This window comes from Vanellus vanellus (genome assembly GCF_965231255.1).
Source record: "Vanellus vanellus genome assembly, chromosome: 12".
Taxonomy (NCBI): domain Eukaryota; kingdom Metazoa; phylum Chordata; class Aves; order Charadriiformes; family Charadriidae; genus Vanellus; species Vanellus vanellus.
Genome location: NC_138917.1, coordinates 4661472 through 4685144, shown reverse-complemented (window position 1 = coordinate 4685144; position 23673 = coordinate 4661472).

Below are 23673 nucleotides of genomic sequence, written 5' to 3'. Positions count from 1 at the left end.
AAAAAAACACAACAAAATGCATTTTTAGAAACACAAATAGTTAAATTTGCTTGATTGAATTTAATTTTAGGAGTAGCACTAGCTCCTCACTGTTCCCCAGCTATCAGTTAACATCAGAGCTCACTCTCTCTCTGTCTGTATTTCAGCCTTGTTTTCAGCTGAGCTTCACCGGTTTTTGAACTTGGGCAATCGTCAAACCCCTGTTCAGTAACACCACCATTGGGCTAATACAAACAAAGCCATCTTCACTTTCCAAGATATGCCAATTGCCTATTGAAAATATTAGGATGACATTCTCTTTCTTTGTAATAGAGCTCTCAATTGCTATAATACTTGCACATTTCTAAGCAAGCAGAACACCCAGTTATGAATGGGTTAAGAAAATCCCCTGGAACTGCATCATAAGCAAGTTTTATTCCTGTTCAATGATTTATTTAAATACAGTTATCTCTGAAGGATACGAAAACAATCCTCGGGGTATTCACAGAAGCAGGGAGTTAGGGCACAAGGGGATTTTTCACCTTCAGATTGAATTAACTGACTTTATTCTAAAATGAGGATGGTCAACTGGGATGGTCAATGAAGCATGTGTTCAAGACTAAAGAACACGACTAGCAGAGGAACTCTGCTGACCTGAAGGTTTTTTGGGTAGTCTGACACCTCAGTTGTGGGAGCAAGTAAATTAGCAGAGACTACTGGGGCTGAAAACTAACAGCCAGTCCTAAACAGCATCCTGGAGAGCTGTTTGCTTTTAAGACACTCCTCACCTCCTCCTCCTCTATCCATTTTACAAGGGGTTTGGTATGCATTTTCTTATTCTCAGCAACATGAAGCTATCAAGATACAGTTTGTACAGTTAGGAAAGCCGGTCTCATCTCTTCTAGCCAGCTGTTCTCAGCTAGACCTCCTCTCCTCTCCTCTCCTCTCCTCTCCTCTCCTCTCCTCTCCTCTCCTCTCCTCTCCTCTCCTCTCCTCTCCTCTCCTCTCCTCTCCTCTCCTCTCCTCTCCTCTCCTCTCCTCTCCTCTCCTCTCCTCTCCTCTCCTCTCCTCTCCTCTCCTCTCCTCTCCTCTCCTCTCCTCTCCTCTCCCCTCCTCTCCTCTCCTCTCTCCCTCCTCTCCTCTCCCTGACAGCTCACTGTAATAAACAAGGGCCGAGAGAAACAGTTTGTTTTAAGGTCAATATTACTTTATATTTACAATACTCACACAGATTTTTCTTTATGTCTTCTGAACACGAAGGAACATGTTTATCACCTTAATGACTTTCTTCTATACCCATACACGCCCCTATTCATACATACTTCCACTGTTTGCCTAATATCAGACCTTTAATTTACACCAGAGCATTGTAGGAGGTGGACTGATTCTGAAAATTGCCAACGCAGACATTCATTATTGTCAATCAGAGCAACATGGTCCTAGCAGCTTCCATGTAAGCCTATATAATAGTTAAATATGCAAGTTTTCTTATGCAGATAATGCCACAAGATAAACCGCACACAGAAAATTGTTCACATTTACAGGCAGTATGAAGATCGTGCCTTTTAGCTATCTTAAAAGTATGCAAAGTTACCATTTAAAAATAAAATGCTTTGAGAAATGTTTGTTATGATCCTTATGATACTGCAATTATTTGAACTGAAAAATTCCACACCTAGCAAGACAATAATTTGATGGCTTGCCAGAAAACCCAAGCCATAATAATGTATTCATATTAAGATCCTGCATTAAACGGAAGAACTACTTGAAAAGATGTATGTCTGATTCTCTGTTACCCTACGGCCACTTTAGACGACTGGGATAAAACAGCCTTAGATCATCACCGCTGTTTATCCAGTACAGCAGAAATGTGACTTCTGGCTAGTATTTATATACTTGAGAATGTATAGCTATTTGTTGATGTATTGTATTAAAAACACCCTGGAAATGCTAAATGAGATTTAATAGAACTGATGATCTGGTTATGCTGAGTACGTATAATTACTAAAAGAACAGTGTTGTGTAATACTTTTTTTTTTTTTTGCTAAGGACCACTAGAGGTCTCTCTAAACCTGTACTCTCTTTATGGCAGCTCACTCTTGGAGTGCTTGTGTATGAACTCTTATTTTGGACCATAGTTTCTGTTTATGCTTTAGACAATTTACCTCATATAACCTGAATGCTAGTGTATAACACCCAGTTATTGAATTAATTGTTTAATAGGCCAATTAACTTCAGCTATTTCTCTCTGAAAGTGCACAAATGAGATCATTCTCTTCCTCTACATAATATGACACTATTGTAATGTAAAGTTAAAGGAGACTGGATAAAGCAATGTAGCATTCGTTTTTCGAGCACGATCCAAGAGTTACTGCAGGCAGAGGGAGTTTTGACACTGACTCCACCTGCACCAGGATTTTCAAAAAGCCACTTTACTACAACAGAGATGTCCATTAAGCTGTGTCATTCTAACAGATTCACGTATCGCACCCCTCACTAAAGCAGAGTTTACCTTTTAGCTTGTCTTGTGTTAACTAATCGGTATTATATTTTGTATTTCTTTCCAGATCATTCAACTAGTTGGTTTGTTAAGCATTTTTCACACTCCTTACACGGTAAGAAAACCTGACTTGCACACTCAGTTAGCACTCACTAAACAGTGTTCAGAGCTGAGCTTCTGAGGAAATGCTGCCACAGACATACTCCGGGTAGCATCTGCTCAGCGAAGCACATAAATTCCTTACCGTGTAATTCAGTGTCTTTGGCTGACTCCTGTCAGAGAGCCTGCACAGAGATCCACCTCAGCATCATCACCATCTCTAAATTAACCTGTGGCAACTAAGGTAGTTACAGCTTCCAGCTGTTTATGCCACTCCTCCGCGGGAATTATTGCCTCCTGGCAGGAACAAGAGGACCCTCGTGCGTCCCCTCAGGCACTGAGGTTTGCACGCGGACTGTTCATGGCAGCACAGCAAAGGGCTCTCACCTCAGCTCTTACATAGAGACCCATCTCAGTTCTCCCTCCTTTCTTCTCCCCTTATTATAGTCTTTACCACCGCTTATTGGAAAGAAGGGGAGAAGTGCTTAGGATTAGACATCCCAAAACTTTAAATCTGACTTAAGATGCATTGTCATTGGTATATAATTTGGCTGTATTAAGTGAGCACATGCCTTGCATATGTTAAAGTCTCTCACAGTTAAGAGTCATGCAGTCATCTAGCTTATTTTTCCTCACAGTGAAAACCCAAGTCTTTCTTTTGGTGTGTGGACGTGCTACTATCTCCATTTCCATTTGGGAAACTGAGTCAGGGAGAGCCTGAGTAACTTGCTATGCTAAAGGACCGCTCACAACATTCTGGCAGACCACAGAGCCAAAGCCAGCTATGGAAAAGACAACTAAAGACTTGGATACTCAGTGTGTCATCAAGCAATGGGGTACTCAATCGTCTTACCTGGCAGCAGGTTCTTATTAAACAAAGTAAAAGCACTTTTTCACAGACTACATTATAGAGTTCAGTATCATTCAATGTTATGGAGAATAAAAATGTAAATGGGTTCAAAGAAAGAATTTGTGCTCTAGGCAATCCTGCTTTAGCAGGGGAGTTGGACTAGATGATCTCTAGAGGTCCCTTCCAACTCTGAAAATTCCGTGATTCCGTGATTCCATAATTAGAAAAGTCGATCTCCATGAAAGACAGATCTGTTAGTCTAACTAACAGACAGACTTTTTAGGTATTGGACTAAATACGAAAGTCCACATGCAACAACAGCAAGTCCAACCCATTGGATGAGGGGAAAAGGTTCGCTGTTACATACACATTCCTTAAGCACAACCCTCATCTTCCACCCTGCTCGCTCTGGAGACAGGATGCTTCACCGAAAAGGATTTGTGTTGACGTTACCACTCCAGCTGAGAGGAGAGAGAGGAAAGCTCTATTTCATGCGGGATATCTAGTAAGCAAGTGCAGTTATGGTTCTATAATGCAAATAGGATTTGCAGGGAAGGAAGAGTTATATTTATGTTTTTCCTCTAAGGTTCAGAGACTTTGTTCCTATAAAAAGTATCAGGTCTTATTTCAGGCTGGCTGGTTTAGGATATGCCACGGAACAAGCAAACAATAGTGAGACAGTTTGCACCATGGCCAGAAGACTAAGCTCGTTAAGTCAATCCAGGCGGGTTTCCCCTTCTATGAGAGGAAATTGGCCCCTTCTGACCTGTTCCACAGACCTACCGCACTCTACACTACCAGGTACGGACATCCATACACAGTAAGAGAAGGCACAAGTTTCAAAAGGAGCCTTTCTACCTTTTTCAACCTAAGCACAGTACAATGGTTATAAGGGCAATTTTGAAACTAAGGGCACTGCAATGTTGTTTTTGTTTCGCAAAGCAAATGCCAGTTCTCCAAGCGTAATGGCAACTGATGGCAGCTCAAGGCAATATCCATTTTTATTCCATGCCTGTACCAGGAACTAGTAGTGCTGAGAGGCCACTGTGGAAAATGAGGAGATCTAAACAACTACTTGTTTACATAAATATTCTAAATATGCCTTTAGTAAAGCATCGTGGTTATAGAACTAATTACCCTTCTCATCTCCTTACTGAATTCCATGGCTGCACCTATTCCCTAGTCGTGCAGATCTCCCATTTTTCATATGGATCTGTATATGCCCTGTTTTTTATTGATTATCATGTGAAGGTCAAACCAGACACGTGTTTTTCTCTCCTCAGGATCCTGTCACCAATACTATATTTATTAAGCAAGCATAGTATTAGCAAATGTAGCAAAAAATTAAAGCAAATGAAAATAAACCCAAACACAAGCGGTCTATTTACATGCTTATTCTTATCTAATGATAAACTTCAGTGTATGTCTCGTTAGACACGCTGCCTTGCAGTTATAGAAGACAGCTTATACCCTTTCACTTTCTTACGTCAAGGAGCGCTTTGTTTAGCAGTGACTGCTTTACCCAGTGAATGTCTCCCCCAGCTCGGCTTTGCCTTTCAAGGAAGCTGGATTTCCTCAAAGAATTTTTTTTATTTTTCCTCTCATTTTCATACTGCTCAGTTATCCTTGTTACACAGTCTTTACCTTCTTTTTTTTTCACCATTATTTTTTTAAAGCTGGCAAAATTCTAGCCAAATATAGGTATCAGGAGAAAATGCTGCCCCAGTTTAGTTCAAAACTATAAATCATCAGTGGGGGGCTTTTTCCTCAAAATGAGAAAATTCTCCTGAATTGATTGAAACAATTTGTTCATTTCAAAACACAAATGTTTCAGGTTTTTTTGGGGGGGGATATTTTTTTTTCATAAGCTTCTAAATTACATTTAAGTAAATTAATCTGTAAACAAATTCAAACAATTCTTTTCTGAAATGTAAGAAATAAAAACTTGATTTTTTTATAGTTTTCCTTTTTCAGGCAAAGGATCTTCTGAATTTGAAAGAAATCTGTAACTCATGTTTATAAAACTGAAGCTGTATTTTAACAAAGTACTATTGCTTGGCCAGTGTTAACTTCCCAGTTAGGCAGATGGACCATCCATAAGGATGTCCACATGACGGTCTTGCCGTTGTTTGCCATCTTAATGGCTTAACTGATCTTGTGCTTGTGAAAGAGTATGTGGAAAGTATCTTTGTGATAACCCACCTCTGATATTGAATAAACCCCATTTTGGAAGAGCATTATGAGAACCCCACTACAGCCATATTACTCCCGAATAAGTAGATTCCCCGACACTATCAGAAGCCTATCTTCTGTTACTTTTACTCTATGTAACGGCTTTAAATGGGATATAGTTTGGCTTTGAATATTTTCATTTAGACTCTAAACAGATACATATTGTTACTATTACCAAACCTTTCGGATATATCAAGAAAATCCTGAAAAGAGAGGGAATTTTAGATAAAGACAGTGAGATAAATCTTCGCTCCTAAGCAGATGTTACACAATCTTTAAAATACATGCAGCTCAAGATGTCAGTTCCTAAGGTCTTATTTCAGCAAGTCTTAAAGATAAGAAAATTAACACAACCTCACCAAACACGAGCTGAATCAGCCTGCAGGATTCATGGATTTTAAAGTAAGTAAAGACAGCTATGACTATCCAGTTTGATTTGCATTGCTCAGGCCAAAGAATTTCATCCAATAAATCCTGCTATCAAATGAATTATTGCTTCCTTCCATGTAAGCAGTCCTTAGATCCAGTAAGTTGTGGCTGAATTATGGCATATCTTTCAGGAGGGCATCCAGCTTCCTTCCATCCTATAATGCTTACGCAGCTAGGCATGAAGCCCAATAAGCCATCTTCTTTTCCATTTCATAGGGCTAGAACTTAATCCAGCTATGATTTGAAGGTAAACTTATGTTGTTGTGATGTACTACTCCCATATACCACTGCCGTTACCCTGTGCCAGAATTCTACCTTTATTCAATGAGATAAGTATTTCTTCAGAAATGATGACTAGGTACCGGGAAGAAATCAGTAAATGAGAGGATCGCTATCTACAAAAGGAGTACTTCCCATTTGGATCTTTTCCAAATTTGTTTTGCAAACTAGGTGCAATTTGAAAGGTGAAGCGAAGATTGGAAGGATGAGTGAAAAAGACAAAATGACAAAATGCAAGAACATGAAAATATCTCCGATTTATGGTGTGCCCCCCACTGGAAATTTTTGCAAATAACACCCTGAACTTGAGGAGTGTTACCCACAGTCTCCCTATACTGTCAGCAGTGAGTTACACACTTGTGGAGGAGAGCTCAGATCAAACAGGTTCTGAATCTTCACTGGGTGCCTCTTTATATCTGTGAACGTCCAGCAGGTATATTCCTTACCTAGACACTGGTTTTGTGGGGTAAATTTGCACATTAATCATAGTTATGTCTAGATGAATGCAGACTGGAAATGGTCCTATTTTTTCTACTGGCAGGCATCTGAACTCATCTTGCAGCTTCATTTGCGTTCCTATTACATCATTGCAAAATAAAATATGTTTAATAAGCAGAATCCCATCAACTTCAGGATGGAGGAGAGATTGTTGTTGTTGTAGGTGTCTGCCATTGGTGACATAAGCAAATAAAAGATGTCCCAGCTGCAACCCATTCTGCCGCCTGATTCAAGATTTTAATTTGAAAATGGCTATTTTTAGGTTAGAGCTCATTTGAGGTTGTTCTCTGTCCCCAGCATGTAGCTGATTGCTGATAACCCGTTTGGGGGAGTGGGGGCGAACCAGTGCAATCTGCAAACATTACGAATCAGATTGACTGAAAAGCAGAGCAGAGCTGCAGAGACCTTTCTGAGATTCGAGTCTGATCTCTGATACTCTGCCTTCTCTTAAAGATCCACTCTTTAGTTATAAGTGACACTTCTTTCACATTTTAAATAGCTGGCAGAAAATAAAAAGGAAAAGGCCCTAAAATGCTTTTGCCAGACTAGTCAATGCATTTAAGATTAAGCTGAACATTTCTATACATCTGTGACCTTTAAAATCTGTTAGGAAGGTGAGATGTTAGGATTTAGTCTCAGCCAGGTGATTGATGTTTTTTTCAACTGTAAAGCAAAGCTATAGTCTGTAGTCTAAAGCCTATTTATAATCCTCTTTAACAGCGCTTGGTATAAAGATACAACTCATTTCTTTGTGAAAATAGCCTGGCTTTGCAATAGTATGATATACTTAAAGAAAACAAAGTAAGGACCTGGAGCTTGCCTCCAAGATATATATTAAAGAACTGTCAATAGTTGTCCTGCTTTTGAAGGAATTTTGTTAATATGAAAACCTGATAGCATTCCTGTAATACTTTCTGAAACAAATTGGCAATGACAAAAACCAGGAACAGAAACAGTTTGCGGGTGGGGCATTTGTTTCTCGGGCTGCTCCCAAGGATATGTCACTTTATACCACTTGCAAGTAAGTGCCAGTGCAGGAAGAGCAGTCCGAGGGTCAATTGCCTATTGACAGTAATGCTTAATGCAGCCCCCTTCACACTTCTTAACCTGGTACGCTCTACCGATCCATTCTTCATGTGCTCAGAGAAAGGTATACATCCAGATGTAAATACACATGCCATGTGATGAGGTTTACCATACAGCTTTTTTTTCCCGTCCGTAGAAAATTAATGGAAAGAGGGAGAGAAGGTCTCTTGCATTCACTGAAGTACCGAAGTGGCCCAAATTCAACCGCTTGTCACCTCAATGTCAAGTGGAAGTCAGAGCCTGATTGTCCTTTAGTTCTAACTTCCCATCACCGTGAACCTGCTGTCTGCTTTTTGTTACCTCTCATTATCGGACACTGGATTGCAAATCTCACAGCAAACCATTAATAAGCCCAGGCCATATGCTTACATGGAACATTTTATATCAAGCATCAGACCTTTACCTTGCTTCTGGAAGGCCAGGCTGATTTTTATTTCTCCGTCGTTGTGATTTTTCAATACGCAAGGCTGCAAATAACACAATAGAAAAATGCAGCAAAAATGACACGTAAAAAGTATTTGTTTTACTTAAAGTGATCTACCTTAAAGTCTGTCCTGATCCACTTTCACCGACTGACCTACAGGGCAGGTATCACCCTCTAGGGGGTGGGGAAGTATGAAGGGCACATTACACACTCAGGTTTCAATCCTGCCACCCCTCAAATTTCAGTCTTAAAGCTGCAGTAAGAATTTACAAGGAAACACACCCTTGGTGCCACAGTGCCACCTCTTTTTGAGTTTTCCAGTGAAGAAAAAGGTGGGAACACTGCCTGAGTTATTGCAGGCTGATCCCCCAGTGCATCCAGTCCCTCCCTGCCAGTCAATCCAGACGGATGTGTTCCTAGCTGCCATCTTCTTTCACTACCCTTTAGTCTTACAAGGTGAAGCATGCCTCACTGCTGGCATTCAGAGCGAGGAGCCTGCCTGCTCCCTGAGAGCAGAAATATTTACCCTTGATCTTTACCCCACGGAAAAGCTCCTTGCATTCTGCAGCTACCAGTCTCTATCGCTATTTGCATGCATTTTTTCATGTTCAGTAACTAGAGGAGTTAGTCAGGAGATTTTGCTCAGGGGGATTTTAACATGAAAGGGATGCTATTGAATTTAACAATGTCACCTTCCTTTTGCAACAAAACAGCATGTTCACACAACGTAAAGTAAAGCATTCCCTGCAATCACAGACAAGGAGCTTTCTAGACTGCGGATGTCCCAAGAACTAGGTATAAACGAACGGAACAAATTTAAAAACACATAAAGGTTCAGGCTCTGAAATGGAGTCTCAGTTGAGCACCTATCTGTCGAAATACCACTGGGACTGAAGTACAGTGCATACTCTTGGAAAAAACCAACCAAATATACATTTGAAAGGGGTCAGAAGACAAACTTAAGGGAAATGTGATCAAACCTAGGGTTTATGTGGGCAAAGAGAAGGAAATATTAACCAATCTCTCAAAGGAAATACTGAATCAACACGGTGGAAGGAAGGTCTCATTTTATTCTGCCTAGTCAGTTTGGAATTCCCCAGCTTCTCTGAAAGCATTGCTGGAGGAACACAGCGTATATATATTTCTTTTACCTGCAGCTGATCACTTGCTGTTACATCTTGATATGAAAATGTTAACTGTTAGTGGTGCACCTCTCAAGGAAAGAAGCAGAAATGACAAAAAAAAAAAGAAGCCTAAGTAGCAGGTAAACATCGCTCCTACTAAATCTTTCTCTGCTTGTCCAGCCTTTCTATTTTGGTTCTTTGCTGAAAGGAAGCACAGGACCATACCTAAGAAACATGACTGTCAGCATTCATTAAGACCAATGCTTAATCTCAGTTGACAACATCAATGTCAGAATCATAGCTTGGAGCTGGCAGCATTTCAATAGAGGATTCTTCTGAGCTCTTACACACTACTTCAATAAATAATCCTACCGGGAAATATGGAGAAGAGCATTTAAAATTATTTTAGCTGGCACATCACTACAAGGTTGAACCATCGTGTAGTGATGTGCCCACTGCCTAATTCCACTGTGAAATGTTGAAATACAGCTTTTAGCTCCACAGAAGCATGTAGGCCTCTATTTACATGCAAATTGATGCTATTCATGTGTGAACTACAGCAGGTACTGACTCTGCCAGATGGAATAATTTGGGGATGGGCCCATTCTCTTTTGCTGAGGGCTGCATGTATTCACACATGCTGTAGATAATTGTTGGAGTTTCTATGTCACCAGAAGTCCCAATTAAATAACTATTTAAATAATTTACTTTTTTTTCTAGTGAAACATGGTCATGCATGCAGTTGCATAGACTAAAAATAACCACGATGATGATAATCACACTTACAATACCACTATTAGTAATAACATCATTAGCAGTATGGGAGAAGCAGGTGGTTCAGGGCAGAGTATCAGGAAACCTGGATGTGTCACTGCCCAGTGATTTTGGACATGCCATTTCATCTTGTCTCTTTTTTCCCTTTGTTTTCATCTGTAAACTATTCATGGAAGGCATAATACTTTACTCAGTTTCCTGATTTGAAGTAGGCAAAAAAACCCACAAACATTACTCTAACAGACATTTACATGCATTTCGCTGCGTTAGCCCCCACTTGACCTTCACCAGCTGTGAGGGTCACTTGATTCTAATCAATGGCAGCCTCTTTCCACAGAATTAGGATAATATTGCAAAGCAGTAGGTGGCTAAACTGCCTGATGAAAACAGGCCTGGTTTGGCTGATAGTGCTTTATTTGAAGCACTGATATGCTTAGTATTTGTTCAATTATCATCAGCAGAGAAATCAGGATATCAGTGTGTGAACCTCCTCAACGTGCGGTGGCCAACCTTATATAAGGCAGCAACAAACACAAGACCTGAGAGGAATCAAACAGCAGAATCAGCTGATCTATTTACAATTGGAAGCTACAAAGGGTTTTTTAGCCAATGATTTTCATTCTCTTGAAGCTGGAGATGCAGGGACAGATTTTGACAGTTGCACAAGGAAAAGGATTTAATTAAACTGAAGAAAATGAGATAAACTTTGCATAACAAAAGAAAGGAGGAAAATACACCTATCTTGCAGAAATAGGCTAGGACAGGATGTGAGGGGCTGTCCTCACCTCCTGCTCTCCTTGGAACCTGTTTCTATAGTGTGTACTTCGAGTTGCACGATAGGGGAGCAGCCTTGCTGCTGCCAACCCGCACCGCTTGTGCCGTACCTGCACCCGGGGTGTTACCGTACCAGCAGCCCTCTGATGGGGCCGGTCCTCCGCAGGCTGAGGCCAGCCTCTGCCTCACACCGCCTTGCTAACAGCCTCTGACTGGCCCTCCAGCAGACACCTTTCCTGATTTTGCCCAAAATAACCTGCTTCTGCCACGAACATCAGCAGTGGTACTACAAAATGCACTGAGAAGGAAGTACGGCAAGCAAAGAAAATTAGCTGCACATTCAAAAAGCCATAAATGGAAATGACTGAAAAGATCATAAACAAACAAAACAGCCAAGAAAGCCCACACCAGAAAACGTCTAAATTCAGGCTAAATATGCAGCCATTAGGAAGGTCAGATGAACCCCGTCCTTTTCCAGTTTCTCCTGTTCCAGAGCACATTTCACGAGCATTTGGCTTTGCTGCTCCCACCCCCTGGAACACTCCCAAATGCCCTCACATTTCGAGGTCTCTAGGGCAAGCGGATGGGTTTGCTTCACCTGTAAATGTTGGCTAGCACTGCAAAACATAGACTTACTCATTACAGTGGGAAATATAGCATCCTCTTCCAACCATGGAAAAAATCCCTTTTCTGTAATCCCTAATTCACAGGAGGAAAGTCAAAGATATTTCTTCCTAAATATAATTTAAAAATAAGATCAGACAATCATATATTCCTGCAGAAGAGAAAAGAAAAACCCAAGGTGTGAGCATCATGAGTAAAATGGCACAGATTCAGATACTAATGATACTAATGACTGAATCTTTTTTTTTTTTTTTTTTTTAACAGAGATGAAAAAACACCACAAAATAGTCCATTCTGGCATTCTGGTCTTTTTACTTTCCTCATGTGCTTGACTCTAGGACACCAGTTTTGGTTTGTTTGTTTTTTTTTTAAATCCAATCTTTGTCAATTTTTGGGATAATAATAATTAGGTCAGAAAGTGGAATAAAGGGTGCTACCATGTCATTGATATCTGTACCTGTGAATGCTTGTCTCTTCTGCTGGTATGTACATGTTTGTGAATAGAAAGTCTTGATTTGCTTGCCTAGCTGTTATGGTTTGAAGAACCCATAATAATTTATTGTTGTTTAGACAATTATTCTATCACCCAATGACCCCTCCCCACCCAGGAAGGGGAACTGAGAAAAAACAAGGAAACCCGAGGACTGAAATATAAGCAGGTTTAATAGATTAAGACTAAATAATGAACATTAATAATACTAAAGAACCAATATTGATCCTGATACCAATATAAAATATACAAGGATTCAATCCAGCCAATTCTATCAGTAGGAAGCTGTGCACTCCCAGCAGTGGACAGCAAATGTGGGACACTGTGAGCGCTACGGCTTCAGGAGGAAGGGAAGGGCTCAGGGGTCCAGCATTGGGGCAAGAAGTTCTCAGGATTGCAGACATCACACAAGAGAGAAATTCACAGCAATTTTTCTAATTTATATTGAGTGTGACGTTCATGGTATGAAATAACCCTGTTGGCCAGCTTGGGTCAAGTGCCCGGGTCTCGCTCCGCCTCGTCCCGCACCCGGCGAGCTCAAAAACACATAGACCTTGAAACCCACACGCCATGGCTGGCTATAAAGTAAGTATTTGCACGAATTCAGACATTAGAGTCTTCCAAAAATGCAGTTTTAACAAGCATTAAAGGGAGCTTACTGAAAAGTAATATTACTGAAAGATAAATTAATCCTGTGCTGCTCAAACCAGGCCACTAGCTCACCAGGAGCTAATGGGCGTACACTGGCAGACCTGCCTGATACATGATACACTGAAAAAAGCTCTAACAGACAAAAACCAATGAAAAGTTATTCTGTGCCGCACACTTCCAGAGACACTAAAAACTACTGCACTAGATGAGATGAAAAGACCACCCAGTCCTGTACTCAGTCTCTCAGAGTGACCAAGGAGAGACTACAAGACATGGGAATGCACAGGGAAATGCTTTCCCTGCCGTGCTCAACATTTCACAGTCTCTGTGACAAAAGATTTGAACACAGATTTGCTTTTGTTAGCCACCAATAAGCTTCTCCTTAAATTGTTTAATCGCATTTTGAATCTATTTAATTTTATCTTCTAAAAATCCTGTAGCAATGAGTTCCACAAATTCATTATACAGTTTGTGAAAAAGAACTTCCTCTTCTTTCTGCTAAACATACTCACCAGTAATATCGGTGGTTATGTTCTTGTACACCAATCTTGAAAAGCAGCAAAGTAATAATTCCTGACGTTTTTCCTTTACATTGTTTATGTTTTTATCCACTTCCATCGCATGCATCCCCTTTCATTTATTTTCTAAGCCAAAGACTTCTAATCTGTGTGATCTTTCCTTTTTTGATCATTCTTATTGCCTTTCTCCTGTTATAATATTCTCCCCTGAGCAATCCTTTGGATTTCTCAGTACCAAATTTTACCTGCTATTTTATTGGTTCTGTGAGTTTAAGGTATAAGCTTCTCAGTTTTCAGTTTGACTATTCTGATAATTTTCTCATTGGTCACTACACATGAACCTCCTCTCCAGGATCTCTGATAATACGTTGATTAGTACAAATCCCAGCTCAAAGCTTTGGAGTACCTCCCTTCAATGGAAAAGCTGTCCATGTATTCGTACCCCTTATTTCTTCTCTTTTAACCAGTTTTTAATACACGAGAGGACCTTTCCTCTTATGCTTTGACAGCTTAGTTTCCATGAGAGTGTCTCATGAGAAACCCTGTCAGAAGTGTTGAATGGGAACCACTTGTATGAAACGTTTCCTATCAGGAATTAGAATAGTCATTCAGGATCAGCAATCTATGGAAAGGACTATTTGACTTCTGGAGAAAGGGAAAAGGAATCGTGAATCATTTATAGGATGTTTTCTGATATTCTATGTCAAAGTAGATGCTGCAGATGACATTAAAATATCATCATTTCAGCAGCTTAGCTGATGTTTTAGTAAGACCTGGTGAATAATGAAACTGATCATTTTCTCTAATTTCTATATAATCCTACTTTCACTTCTTTTCTTTTTTTAACTGAAAACTAAAATGAAAATGGGGATGACCTGAAATTAAATAGAACGAGCTGAACTTGCCTTCATGCACATTTGGGTGAGGCTGAAGAAAAATACCTGACCACACAGGAGCCGATATTCAGCGCTGGAGCCCCTTGGCAGCTCCCATCAATCCTGGCTCAGAACACAAAGCTTGCTCAGGGTACAAGCAAGACAGACTAAAAGAAGTGGAAGACTCTCTCCTTTGCTGTTGTCTGTTCCACTGTTCAACAGTGGATCAGCCTGAACTGCTCTGGCAGATTGCTGCATTGCCATCAAGTCTGTGTAGGGCGTACAGTTTCGGGTACAGGCCACGTTCCCTGCCGGCGCTGGCAGTCACCTCTTGCAGCTCCATCCTGGCAGCAACAGCCACAAAAAGTCCCACTCTAGCAGTCTCCCCAGCTTGGCACCTTTCCTTTCCAAAAGCCTAGGAAGCATTTAAACGCGGAGTGCTCTGATGTAGGCCTGCTTCCTTTAGAACCCAGTAAGGCGAGAGTAGAGAAATGCAAAAACTTTGAAGCAGGTGGGAAGTGAGGATCCCTTTCACCTACTCTCCTCCAGACAGAGCCATTCTGAAGACCTCTGTCTTCCAAACTTTCTCTGCCATAAAACCCCTAAGCCAACATTCTCAGTCCTTTTCCCACTTACCTGCCATAACCTTAGGGGCTACTGGCAGTCCTCCTCCCCCAGCAGAACCCACTCTGCCATCCTTCCGCAGGTGAAGTTTTCCCACTCTGCTGAGAATCTGCAGAAAAGCAAAGAGTAAATGGGAAGTTACACTGCTGACACTGCGGAGGTCTCCGTCTGTTTGAAATATAAGTTATCATAGTAATTTGAAGAGTTAAGCAAAGTGAGCAGAGAATCTCTATGAGCACGCTTTCACATTCTGTTTCCTTCTGGTCGTGGCATGGAGAAAAATAATTTACCGAGGAAATGATCTCACAAAGACATAACGTAGGAATTAGTAACGTCTAAAATAAAGCAAACTCTTTGTATGTTATATTTTCCTATAAAATCATTAGAAGAAACATTTTTCATCTTGAAAAATCCAAGTTAGCTTTTATTTTAGTTTATAATCTTGTGTTACTTCCTGATGAATAATCACATGGAGATAAAATACAGATTTGTGTGTACCAGGTGTTTAAGGATATAAAATATCGCAGGCATATTGTTAATTCCCCAAGCGATACATTGCAAACCTAAGAATACCAGCATTAAGACTACACTTAGAAGACATCTGCAAATACTAAGGACAGTAAAGGTCATTAAATAAACTTAACACTTCCCTGTACTTCAAATAGAACAAGGAGTTTGAATTCCTGCTGTAGGTGCCAAGCCTACCCTGTTTTAACTCTCTAGCTGTGACCAATTTCATACGGGAAGTTATCATTATAACGGAGAAGCTCCCTAGAAGTTATATATGGAGCAAGACAACAATTTTAGAATGAAAGCTAAACCCAGAAATTTTAAAAGGCAAAACCCCCCCTGTAAAATAATCTAGAAACAGTTAATTCAAGAGAAGTACTGCTCTTTAACAAAATGGAGAAAGATAATAAAATAATTTATCAGAACATTGTTGAAATTTTTCTTTTCTTAGGTGTTCTGTGTTGGCTGGGAGCCATTTACTCCTGCACTGCAACTGTAGAGAACATTTGCCTCCTTGGTTTTCGACTCTAATATCTCATAGCACAAGCAGAGCTTTTGTTATGCATCAGCAGCTGCCAATATTTTAATGAAAGGCTCCAACAATAATGGTTGTCTTTTGCTTTTGATTTATTTTAGCTGGCAGCTCTTCAGAGTTTCACTCCCTAGTTCAAACCCAGTCCGCTGTAGCTTCTATACATAGTCCTCCAGGATCTCCCAGTATTCTCCCATTACAAACTGACTGACTACACAGTCAGAACCTCTCAACAAACTTTCCAGTTTCATTTAGTCTGCAGGACACTTGTTTTCATCAAAGCAAATTCCCAATTCTACCCTCATCTATTAAACTGGAAGCAATATTTTACATCAGACATGTTCCCGCTGAATCTAGGCATTTAGCAAGGTCTCTAATTCTGTCTCTTCATCCTATAGTCTGTATTTGTTTCTCAACACGTAAAGCCCTTCTTTGCCTGTTAGTTTAAGGTTGTAACTTTTGATTCTTTTGTTGTTGTTTTTTTTTTAAAATTCTTGTTTGAGTGTGTATTTCACTAACACTCCATCTTGGATGCTGTGATAGGCACAGGCAAAATGTCAGGCACCTAAGGAAGCTTGTGCTTAAGACACATAAAACTGCAGAAGTTAAATACATGTCTAAATGCTCTCTTGAACTGTTACTGACAAAAAGATTTGCGGGCTTCTTGCACTAGACTCTGCTGATGTCTCTGTTTTAAACTATTGGTAACAACAGCACTTAACCAGCTTCCTTTCTGGTGGGATTCTTAGGAACTTTCACTAAGTCCATTGCGATTGAGGAAAAAAAAATTGAAAGATAATAAATGTCAATTCATTTGTACAACGAGAGTGAAAACTGAGGCTGCTTGCAAAGCACACTTTAGATAAAACAGCAGAAACACTATGAATCATATTCCTACTCATGACACAGAATTTAAAAGCACAGAATTTGCCCAGATTTAAAAAAGTCCTGGAGACATTATATTATTTTACCCATTTCTACTAGCTTTCACGATTTATCTTGCAGTGATGGTTCTGTGGAGAAATAACCCTGCTTGACATACTAAATAGTGTCACTTTCTTCTGATTCTGTCAAGTTTTAATGTCGACTAGCACAAGGAAATGTTAACCTCTCCCGTTCTCGCTCTTTCACTGTGATCTCTAATACATCTGACACAATCCCTTGCAAGTCCTTATTTCTCTGTAATTACATTAATATGATGATGTGCCTTCATCTGGGACTTCATCAGGATTTCATCTACTAAAGAAAAAAAAAGGCCTAGATCATGGAAGTACCTTTTTCTTATGAAACCATCTTCAAAGCTTTAACCTCAATGTTTCTAGAGATCTGTCAGCTTAGAAGTAACACCTGACACCGTCAAATTATTGCCATTATCACATCCAGGGCAATCGCTCCTCCCTCCCCTGCCAGCCCAAGGTTTTCAGAAAACAAAAAGTAGGGTTTCTTTCAACTTTGAAAGGTGTTAGCCCATGAGTGTGACTTAGATTTACTGAGTTATTCTACTGTAGTGTCCCAAGAAGACTTGGCAGAGATTGATTCCAGCCACACTGAGGATGACACATATCAAACTCCTTCGCAGATGCTTATTCACCCATTGGATTATGTAACGCTGACCCTGGAATTGCTGAGAACTAGAAGGAGTAAAAAGAGAGTTGGATGTGTTTTATCTGGGATGCCAGGTCATTAAAACTATTCTGGTAGATATAACAGAATGGTATGATGCAGACTTTCTACCTCAGGCTATGAACTTGTCATCTTACAAGTGAAGTGAAGGCAGTCTGCTTAACTGTCTGAGCAATAAATAGAACCTCTTTCCTAGCAGATAATAAAAGCAATGGACAACTTCTACTTAACTTTTTCTTCTTCATTCTCTCTTCTAAAAGTGCCCTGAGCTCTGCTGGAGTGCTTGTTTAAGAGTGCTCACAGTTGATACTTGTAAGTAATTGGCCATGGAAATCGTGCTATTTTTTATGCCGTGAATGTCATTATATGTTTACAAATTCAATGTCATAACTTCATGAAGTGGTGGAACGTGGCTTATTTTTTGCAACCTGAAACAACGCTTAAGAGGGGAAAGAAGAAAAACTAGCTATTTCCTAAAAAATTCCCACAGCATGTCGTTAAGTAAACTGGAATATGAGCAAACACAGGACTTAGGTCATTGCCGTAGGGCTAAGCCATTTCTCTGATGACATGGTCTAATGCTAAATATGCATTCCAGTAGACGTTCCATTTTAAGATGGTTTCTTCCCTATAGCAGAAACCTGCTTATTGCACAGGGGACAGAACAGAGGAAAAACAGCAAACGTCCAGTTTTGATTCTGTTATTACACAGGTTGGTTCAGACTGTACTACTGAAAAAGTGTTCTATAGTTACGCAAAATCTTATTTAGGTTCTATTAAAAATCCTACATTGGTGAAGAACAGATATTACACTCACTGACTTTTCTCCTTCTCTTGATATTCCCAGAATTTAGGGCAGCTGGGCCAATTTGATCTTCTATATCTTGCAGGTCATTAATTTCAGTTACCTCTAGGTTCAGCCCAATATCCTGGTCTAGACTAAGGCATTTTGATCCTCAACAGACAAACCCGTGGCAACCACAGGCAGAGAGTGGAAAAGCCCGACAGGACGCCACACAATGCAAGGCACGGTTCACACGATAGTGCTGACTGAATATGATCTACAAAACGTTTGTATTGGCAATTTTCCCATGGCAATATACTAAAGCCACATGTTGAGGCAAGTGTATGCGCAGACCCTTCATCCTTCTCTGACTGCTGCTTTTTAGTTGCCTCAGCTTTGCAGTAATGACAAGTTGCCTTTCTGGGCAGACAGTTAAAACTTCATTCCTGGCCATTGCGTCATACCAGTCATCAGGACTCTTTAGAGAAAACATACACCACAGGATAATATATGATCTTTGGTATTCCTGTCTTCCAAGGAATATGTTTTCCTTCCTATGAATTGTTTCACATTGCCCTAAATAAAAACATGGCTTGTCTTCAGTGTCCTGGTACAGTCCACACATTCGGCTCCAGGCTTCTAGGTCTTCAGGCTTTGAGTTGGCAGAATTTGCATCTTCAGTTACTGCAACAAAATTATGTTTACAAACGAGGATGATAATCAGGTCCCTTTAAAAATCAGGGTTATGGGAACTAATCTAAATGTGAAGTTAACTCATTTTTAAAGCTGCAGCTTAAACTGTCCTTAAAGCGAAAAAATAAAGGCCTTTAGAGAGAAGGGAACACTAAGGGGAAGGAACTAAGACATCAGGTTAGAGACAGAGTTGTTTCCTGCCCAGTAAACAAGTAGTAGAGCTAATCACTTCATCTTCCATCCCACATAAACAAGTAGCTGATGATACAATAAACTCAGCAAAAGTGAATCTCAGTACTGCAAATGGTTTTATGCCAAAGCACAACAAAAATCAGGCTCTGAGGTTGTATAAACTCTTTACAAACAGGCAAGTTAAGACTGCAATATTACACAAGATCATTTAAAGCCTCTAAAAACCTTTAAAATTTCTCTCCCTCTTTCACTGGCACTTTAATAAGGCAATTCCCAATATTTGACTTGTGAAATAGCCTGGAATATAACAGTTGTATCAGCAGCCTGTAGTTAGGCTGTTCCTTATTGGTCCTCTGTGAACATTTTAAACACCCTTTGCAACATGATGAAAGCCATACCTATTTCAAGGCTTATTTGCACAGAGGGAGTAGTTAAAAGTTTTGATTATTGGGACTGCAGATGGTGGGGCTGATTCTGGGAGTAGCAGTCTATTCTCCCAGTCCCCAGCATCTGGAGACCACTGGCTACGCTGGCACCCATTTTTTCTGAACTAAGTCCTTTTCATCTGATAACAAATCTGTGACTCGCATTGTTCATTTCAGTAATCCAGCTCGGTGTCACATCAGCTTTGTCCCCATCTTTAAATATATTCATGCCATCTGTCTCATGGTCTCAACTGGTAAAACAATTGCATCGTAGGTTACGTACAATCAATTCCCAGTTGTTCTGAACAGCTTGAGATGTCTCACATCTTACTCAGTGGCTTGTGGAAGAGACTGATAAATGATTTTTTATAGGAAGATGATCGGGCTAGGATTCCCTTTACTGACATTTCAGATGCCAAGAAGTTCAGATTTTAGCTTGATATCCTTGCACTTGTTCCCCATATGGTTTTGGTTCCTCTTGCAAAGAAATGTGTTTCTCTCCATATGTCTCTTATCTTGAGTTTTCAGTGTCATCTTTAATTAGAAATTGAAAATCAGTTGGTTTGATTTATATCTGTATTTGTCATTGCTGCTATTGTCTTTCAGACAATCATATTCAGACGTTAATGTCAAATTAAAATTATTCTTTATAGGGTCATAAATATGAAATACGCAATTAAAACGTTCCCATTAAGAATAATGGAGTGTATGACAGACTCTTGTTCACGATGCTTCAGCAGCACACCCAGTCAGCACTGTCCTTGTGAGAGAGTGTTGTGAATCTCTGTCACTCAGACCCACCACAGCAAAAACCTAGATTAAATCTGTGGCTGCAGGTGTGACACAGTTCAAATTCAGACACCAGGGGAGTTAAATTTGCTTTCAGCTCTTGTGATCACGATGAAATTGTCAAAGTGAATGATGACGCATCATCCAAATGGAGAATGTAGGTGGTCCTTGCTGAAAGCTGTACATCAGGAGCAACTGGGTCCCCTTACATCCACGGGAACAAAACCTAGGGGGAGCAAAGCTGTGGTCCCTGGCAGGATAGAGCTGCTCCCTTCTGGATATGAAAGGCTAACTATATGCAGAGAGAAAAATGAAGAACGTGGAAAAGCACAGGCCTGACACAGGCAGGCCAGCACTTGCTACACAGATTTGTAAGCAAAACCACTCTCACCCCAATTCTATTTCTGAAAGTGCATCACATTCCTAATTATTATTTTTTTTTTTTTAACTTGAAAAACATCCAGCTTCCTTATGAGGCAACTCCATGCTAACCCGTGGGTTCTAGTGACAATAAGTAGGTCCTTGCCTTGAAGCCTCTGGAAAGAGCTGGGTTTTGTCTTTTTCTTTAAATGAAAGGAGCCTGAACAAATGTATAACTTCATTTTGGTAGGTCCTTTTTCATCCCGAGTCTATAACCAGCATTTCTCTTTCATAAGGAACCCTCTACAGTAACTTAGCTGACCCTTTTGTTCTGTTACACATGAGCACAGTAGTGTGAGAATTTCCAGCATTCACTCATTACCTTACCCAGAGGTGGTAATAGGGCCTCAGATAATCCATAAATAGTGCTAAGAGCTACGTGTGAAGAGCTGTACACAAAAGAAGCCTTTTACAATGAAGCATAAAACAAGGTATTTGATTTATCCTGCGAATCACAGGAACAAATGCTGCATACTCCTGCATGCTAGCTACTGACACGCTGTCTTCAAACTAGTTATTCAAGCTAGTTATTTTCACATTCTCAGAGCTCACTTTTGTCATTCTGAAAGACCGCAGCTGCCTCTATGTTCAGAGCCGTCCCGAAGCAGAGAGTACATCCCTCTTCCCTGCAGCCCCTCACACATGGTAGTAGCAGGGAAAGGGGAACCTCAGGATTCCTGGAAGACTACGGGAAAGCAAGAATTTGATAGGACTGATGGCATGGAGGTCCTTGTAAGTAAGGGAGCAGGTAAATTAATCATTTTAGCAAACTTCTAGAATTTTCTTGAATACAAAGAAAAGGAGAGAAGCTGAAGCACAAACTGCCCTACTGGCTCTTCCATCTGTGATCAACAGTGTCTGTAAAGATGATAAATACCTTCCAGAAATGGCCAGGCTTGTATTCTATGGGAATTTTATTTCTGTGTAACATTTTTGATCATTCAAACCAGTTTTAAAGCGGGAATTTCTTCTGCTCCCAGCCATTCTGTGAAGCCCTGTTTCTGTGACAAGGTGCTAGTTGTCTTGGAAATTCTTTTACCACCTGAGATGCTTCAGCTCTGTGCAGGGTTATGAGGACATTGACCATAAAATAGTAATATCTGAAGCACTGCTTCTGGACACTGACCTGAGTAAAATCAGTCACTTTTTTGGAAGGCACCCAAGTAGTTCTAGCTTCCATATTTTCTTCTCTCCTACTAGGTAAACTGAGAATAAATCAGGGTCTTTTATTGTGATACAAAAGAAACAACCTGTTACATTGGGCTTCATGGGTCAGTGCTTTGATGTCTGTGCCAGTATAAATCTGAGCTAAAATGTATTTCCTAACTACACAGGGAGAACAGTACAGAATGTGAAAGGAGCTTTGAGGATAAGTAGACTAAAGCATGAATAATTGAGATAGGTTTTCAGTAGACATTGCATTCATCTGCATGAATAAAATGGGTATGGTCTTGACTTTGCTTCCATCACAGTCAATGGCAACAGTACCCTGTCTGTACAGGGAAAAATGGGACCTCACAGATTATCACCTGCAGTGCACTTGCAAATTTCTGCTTGAACAGACTGGTGCAGATACAGCATCTTCTATATTTTCTGGAGCTCTGTTTTCCCTGTAACACACTGATTGAGTAAGATGGAGATATGGTAAGAAGACTGAAGGACTAGATTCAGGAATTTGTCTAGCAAGCCTTAAGAGGGGTCAGTGAGATTGTGGAGTCATAGAGCTTATCAAGAAGCAAATTAAAATGCGAAATCTGGGGGAGTTATACTTCAATGTCACAACAAGAAGTCCAGTAAATATCAATCTAAATTAATTTTGGCCTCTTTAATCAATCATCTTTTTATGAAATACAAATAAAGCCACATCAGTATGACATGCTATTAAGGAAGAAAAGAGATGTGCCCTAAACTCCTGGTGACAATTTACATAAATGTCATTTGAGGCAGCAAGGTTAGTCCTCAGGGAGAGCATTATAATATTCTAAAGAGCATCAGCAACTTCACTGTATACAAACCATGAAACAAAGAGGACTGGTGCCCAAGAACCGGAGGGTGCTGGAGGAGCGAGAGACAAGAAAGTTAATTTGGCACCTCTGTACATCTTAGAGAGTTTTCATAGCATAAAAGGAATGTAAACAAGTCATCAAAAGAAAATGGCCTGAAAGAATATTTAGTGCCATTATTTAAAAGAAGAACTATGATCCTTAACTCATCCAAAAAATTCTATTTTAGTAAAAGATCTGGGTGACTAAGGTACATGGTTATTGTATTTATTATACTATACTGTTTCTGTTACAGTATTTGTATTACTGTAACTCCAAAGTCACTAGATGAAAGTGGGACCCCGTTATGCCACGCATTTTCTATAGAGGAAAGCCACACTGGGAATTTTATATTCTAAAGAGTGGAGAAATGGAAAGAGACTGATTTCCCCAGGATATATTGAACATGACTGGTTAAACGAGGATTAAAGCTTGGGAAATGCCATTCACAGCCAGTGCCCTAGTCAGTACACAACCCAGCCCTTGCACCCTCTATGCCTCTGATATACACCATGGGTATTCTTCACAAAAAGGTCATTGGATCACACTGAAATCTCAGTCGTAGCCAATTTCTCTCATCAATTCTCTAGTGTGTGTTTTGCTTTCCTTCCCTCCAGCCTGTTTATCATTTATTCCCATTCTCCTATATCAAAAATGAACAAAGACACTTTCTAAAGGCCATTTCACAGCTTTAGGGAGCTGTATTCAGGAGAGTAATGCGTGATCTAAGGCAAGCTGAGGAGCATTATTTTCCTATCACCACCCCACAGATGATGGGGAGTGACAGATTACATGTCAGTCACGGCACACTACGCAAGGGGCCAGTCTGCCAG